The following is a 6,022-nucleotide window of genomic DNA, read 5'->3' on the forward strand; positions in this document are numbered from 1 at the left end:
AAAAAGGAGCCTAGGTTCTCGTCCCCTTAGTGAAGCACAACGCCCCTGAGCAGCTCCCGACGCCTGCCTGCTGCAACGGGCGGAACGATGCAATTGTTTATCATTATCGTTATCCGCAGGTCAATCACGCGGGTACCTGTCGGATACCTGTCAGTCTGGAAACAAAAGGACCTACCTTATCGGGACTCCCCATCGGCAGCAAAGGGTTTCTCTCGGCTCCTCTCGGTCTCCGGGGAGCGTCAGGAGGCCGACCCGACGCCTCTGTGAAGGTGGTGGTGGTGGTGGTGGTGGTGGTGGTACTAGGGCACGGAGATAGTCAGGGTAGGGTAGCACGTGTGTGTGTGTGTGTGTGTGTGTGTGTGTGTGTGTGTGTGTGTGTGTGTATGTGTGCAGAGAGAGAGAGAGAGAGAGAGAGAGAGAGAGAGAGAGAGAGAGAGAGAGAGAGAGAGAAACGACAACACGCGGGCTGCAATAAACACGACCAGACAGACGCAAATGGAGGTGCGAGGCCAAATAAATATAAAAATAATGAAAGGAAAAAATGTTGAACGAGACCGGGAGACTTCAATGAACCAAGGAAGGAAGGAAGGAAGGAAGGAAGGAAGGAAGGAAGGAAGGGTGCAGGAGAGGCGGTGTCCGAAGTGCAGTGAAAACAGTGAACACTTTGACGAAAAATAAAAAGACATTACGATGATTATATTTGAAGCTAAGATGCGCCTCGTAACATAATATACGGAGTTCATGATTTCCTTTTGGACTTGGTATTTATTTAAGGAAGGAAGATAATGCTATGTTCTATTTTTATATTATTTTATTTTTTTTTATGTGTGTGTGTGTGTGTGTGTGTGTGTGTGTGTGTGTGTGTGTGTTGGAGGGGAGGTTAGAGGTACACATATCAGGGCGCCGTTCCGCTGTGTTCATCTCACTACCACACCACACCACACCACACGACTCCACTCCACTCCATATGACTCCACTCCACTCCATACGACTCCACTCCACTCCACACCACACCACACCACACCACACTATACCACACTACATCGCCACACTCCAGAAGAAATCCAGCCGTCCTGATACGGTCACTGCTGAGTCACGTCGCCTCGCATAATTTCGCTTATTGATTGGATTATGCATTCCACAGATCCAATCAGACGCTTCTATCGAGACGCATCGCCGATCCTTTCATCTCTGTTTTCGTTGCCAGAAGGAAAGGCCCACCAGGGGACGCTCCAAGGGGACGCTCCAAGGGTTCTCCTGGCTCCTGACTGGGTGTTGACATTCCTTAAAGGGCGTCTAAGGGTTCAGGGAAGTTTTTCAGGGGTTATATAAGATTTGAAACGCTTTCGGTAGTATTTGTTAGCTTGTTAGCATTTATATACCATTGTTGTTCTGATATTTTAGGGCTAATGGAAAGCTTGAAAGGGATTATACAAGATCCGATATGTTCTTGGTAGTTTTTGGTAGCATCTATGTACTATTATTCCCTTGTGCATCAAAGAACAGGGTGCTTAAGTTTCAAAGGGATTGTGCAGGATCCGAAACGCTTTCTGTGATATTTGTTAGGATTTACATATCAGTTTTTTTTTTTTTTATTTGAGCATATAAAGGCAGGGTGTTTTGAGGTAAAATATTCTCAATCTTTCATTCCTTTTTCTGGTAAGCTCTGAAACTCCTTGCCTGCTTCCGTATTTCCTCTTACCTTAAGCTTGACCTGTTTCAAGACACTTCTCAAATTTCGGATGATCCTTTTTCTAATTCTTTTTTCTCATTGCGGAGACTGGCAGCTTCAGTGGGTGATTTATTTTATAAGGTTTAGGTTGCCCTAGATCAGTGGTCATCGTACCTAAAAAAGAGAGAAAAAAAAAGACTGGATAAATATATGGCTGATGATGGCAGGAATTAACTCTTAAATACTCAGGAATAGTTTAGTGCAGGCCAATCTTTTCCGCTCCTTTTATTTTCTTACGTACATATGTTGTTATGCACTAAAGCTCTTTGATGAGGCGGCTTGAATGCTTCGCAGGGTGGTGGATACCTGAGGACATCCAGCGGTACTGATAAGACTTATGATGAGGGCTGATTAGGGCTCTTGTAACCCTTGGACGCGGTGACTTAGTGGTGTCCGGAGGCTGTGGTGATACCGGTGACTTGTGGGTGATAGCGATCTGTCGGCTGAAGGGAAAGTTATTGAGATTAAAGGGACGGTGTCTGGTCCCTCCCTTTCCCGCTCCCCTGTCTGTCCTTCCTTGCCTCTCTTGTCACCCTCTGTCCCTGCTGTTCGTTTTTCGTCTAGTGAATGTGTGTGGTTAGCTGAGTCTTCGGGGTTCTCCTTCCTTCTTTTCTTTCCTTTTCCTTTTCTTCTCCTGCTCCTCTTCCTTTTCCTTCATTATTATTATCATTATCAAATTCATGACACTTTGTGATATTTAAAAGACAGTGAAAACATTCCTATTTTTCCTCCTCCTCCTCCTTATCATCATTATCATCATCATCATCGTCACCATTATCATCATCATCATTATCATCATCATAAAGATTATAATTACCTAAGACATGACACCATATGGCACAAAAAAAAAAGACGAGAAGGTGAAGTTAAAGCACAATTCAGGGGCTGCGAGGGCGCTCTTCATCCCCGCCACCAGAGGACGGCCAGTGCTGGAGTGCTTGGACAAGAGGCAGAGAGAGAGAGAGAGGGAGAGAGAGAGGAGATTTATTCCTCCGTAACAGCATTCTCCACGGGCGTCGACAGTGTGACAGAGATGGAGGGTGGGAACACATTTGGTGGTAATGATGCTTTTCCTCCTCTATCTCGTCTTTTTCTCCTCCTCCTCCTCCTCCTCCTCCTCTTACTCTTACTCTTAATCTTCCTTATTATTTTTTATTGCTCTTTTTCTTCTCATTTTCGTTTTGTTTTCTTTCTTAGTCTCTTAGTCTCTCTCTCTCTCTCTCCCTCTCTCTCTCTCTGAAACCACTCGAGCTATAAACTTGATGCAATTAGCTACTGAAGACCTGTGTGTGTGTGTGTGTGTGTGTGTGTGTTTGTGTGCGCGTGTGTGTTTACCTGACGGCCGACCTCACCTGCTGATACCTGAATTCACCGTTTTCATTAAGTTAATCAAGCAGTGTTTACTCAGGTGTCCAGATCCGCCGCTTTTACCTATTTTGCATCAAGTAGTTTGCTGTTACTGTGCCGCACGTATTTGCTTTGCTGTTAATTACGTTTGTCAGTTTGCGAGAGAGAGAGAGAGAGAGAGAGAGAGAGAGAGGGGTATTTAGAGTATTTCATTATCACTACTTTATTTTACCAATGCGAGACGTTTTGCTAATGAGGGTTTGCGATATGCTGTGCAAATCACGTATTTCGTTCTATCAGACTGAGAAATCCCTTTACGCATTCGTCATGTCACAAACTTGAGTCCCTAAACTAACCTGAGCAAATCCAACTTAATCTAACCTAACATGGCCGTTTATTTCCGTTTTTACGCCTGGGTTTCTTAAATAAATCAGTGGTGAGGCGGTGCCTTCTAACAAAGGACTTAGTTTTGGCATTTGGGAATAATTTAATCAAGTGGACGCTCTTGCTAACCTACGGCATTAGCCAAGATTCGAACCCGTGCGCCTGAACACTCATCGACCCCATGCACACGCGATTCCACTGTACCACGACGGCCTTAAAAATTAAACCTAACTTAATCCATCTTGACCTAACCTAACGTGACATAATGTGAACTTTGCCCAACTCAAAGAAGAAGAAGGAGGAAATAGAAAAAGAAAAGAGATCGAAAACAAGGAGTAGTCAATGAAAAAAAACAAAACAAAACTTGCGGCTTCCAAAAAAAATCAAAGAATAAGAAAGAAGCTGGCTAATTTACTTACCTGGTCTTGGCTTTCCTTATCCTTGTGTTTGCATGGATGGAAGTATCTTCATATTGGGTTTGGTCTTGTTCGCGTGTGTGTGTGTGTGTGTGTGTGTGTGTGTGTGTGTGTGTGTGTGTGTGTGTGTGTGTGTGAGTGTGTAGGTAGCGGAGTTTTGATATTGTTTTCAGCTTTGGTCGTAATCTTTCCTCGTGTGTATGTGTGTGTGTCTGTAGATGGCTGGTCCTGCAGCTCGCGTGTCCCGGGGCTGCCTGTGTCGTGTCTCCAGCGCGGGACGGGAACACAATTGGCTGGTTGACCCTCGTTCGTGATTGGTGTGCGTGACGCTGCGTGCTGAACCGCCAAATTACCCAGCCTCTGCAAACAGCCGCGGGTCATGATTGATGCACTGCTCTTTCACGTCCGGGGCAAGGCGAGGAGGGGCGGGGATGGGCGGGGAGGGGCGGAGAGGGGCGTGGTGGACGAGGGCGGGGCGGGACAGGGTGTGGTGTGGCGTGGCAGGAGGAGGCAGGTATGGCAGGGCAGAAAAAAGGGCGTTGAGAAGAAGGGAAATGGGAAGATTGTAATGGGAAATGGGAGAAATGTATTGGGATATTTTTGTTTTGCCTCCATTTTTATTCCACGTTCTCAAACACAAACTTCCTGGTTGTAGTGATTATATATCTAGTCCAGTGTTTCATATACCTGACTTACGTAATTCGTTATTTACGTGTTATTTCTCGGCTTACTTAGATACGCTGAAATGTAAATGTTCCTGTCCTAGATGTCCTATCTAATCCAGGAACTACATTCGCAAACGTTTCAGTCTTTTATCTCAACTTTAACAGGCTCTAGTGGATGTCAGTAGCGCTGTCAAGTGTGTTCGTGCTGGGACTGTCACGTGTAGACCTCACCGCTTCTTACAGCTTCTCTTGTTTTCTTATGTTCGGTAAGTTTCATACATTTTCGTGGTTGCATTGGTAGTTGAACGAGTATTTCCCATCGTCATAAAGAAAAACATACCTGAGAATCTGACTAATAATTTGTGAGACGTTTGAAAAGAGTTGTTATGGGAGCCTAAATTGTTTTAAAATCCGGATCCTCTTCACCTCATAAGATAAAAACTTTCTAAAGAAACACGCTGTCCTCTCCCTATCCACGCAATTTGTTGTGATCTCTCATTTCGTTGATGTTCACTAATTCATCCTTAGATAATTTCTCTCCATCAATTTCCTCGCGTCAATATTTATGTGAGAGGATTAACGTTGAAATCTGTGCACCTGAAATTAACACTATAATATCATGGGGGGTAAGAAATGATCTAAACGTTTCACTACTCGTATTTCTTGACAATTTCCTTGCAGTCTTGTAATGTGAAGAAGACAAGGATCGTCAAGTACTGGTATATATATATTCCGTGCATCTGTCTATCTCCGCATCTCTGTCCATCCGTCTACCACAATTTTTGAAGCGAAATTGCACACATAGGTTCAACAGAATCAAGGTAACAGAACAGACACGTAATTATCCACAGGTAAGAGAAGCACACCTGGACGGAACAGGTAACATTCCCACTAGCCACGAACGCTTAGGCGAGGCTGTGCAGGCGAGCAGAGTAATCAGGAGGTGAACTGTGTCTTTTTACCTGCACGCCGCGGCCCCAAGCCAGGCGCGGGGAAATGAAGGTGTGTTACCCGCGATGACACGTGTGAGGCGGCCGGGCCTGAGTGTGCAGGTGTTTGTGTCCGTCTGTCTGGACCACTCACACACACACACACACACACACACACACACACACACACACACACACACACACACACACACACACACACACACGGTCTAACTTCTTACTCTCTTGTATTTAGTTTATATAATATTGTTTATTTTTGCATGATTTTATAGATACTGTGGGAGTTGTGTTCCATATTTTTTTTTATGTAATCTGAGGGGATTAAATGAATTCAGTTCGATTCAATGATTTCTCTCTCTCTCTCTCTCTCTCTCTCTCTCTCTCTCTCTCTCTCTCTCTCTCTCTCTCTCTCTCTCTCTCTCTCTCTCTCTCTCTCTCTCTCTCTCTCTCTCTCTCTCTCTCTCTCGGTAAGAAAGATTAATGATTTTGATTTTCTAGTACTTTTTTTATATCGCATCAGAAGATATGCAA

At 44.6% G+C, this 6,022-nt stretch overlaps 1 long non-coding RNA gene across 1 annotated transcript; it reads right to left on the bottom strand.

The window, feature by feature from the left end:
* Nucleotides 1-895: 895 nt before the first annotated feature.
* On the bottom strand, nt 896-5,686 carry LOC135111860 (uncharacterized). Its single transcript, XR_010273928.1, has 4 exons — nt 5,411-5,686; nt 3,883-4,239; nt 1,974-2,175; nt 896-1,846 (listed from the first exon to the last, which is right to left on the bottom strand). It is a non-coding gene; the product is annotated as an uncharacterized LOC135111860 (long non-coding RNA).
* Nucleotides 5,687-6,022: the final 336 nt, after the last annotated feature.

The sequence above is a fragment of the Scylla paramamosain genome, chromosome 22, assembly GCF_035594125.1.
Source record: "Scylla paramamosain isolate STU-SP2022 chromosome 22, ASM3559412v1, whole genome shotgun sequence".
NCBI classification, from domain to species: Eukaryota; Metazoa; Arthropoda; class Malacostraca; order Decapoda; family Portunidae; genus Scylla; species Scylla paramamosain.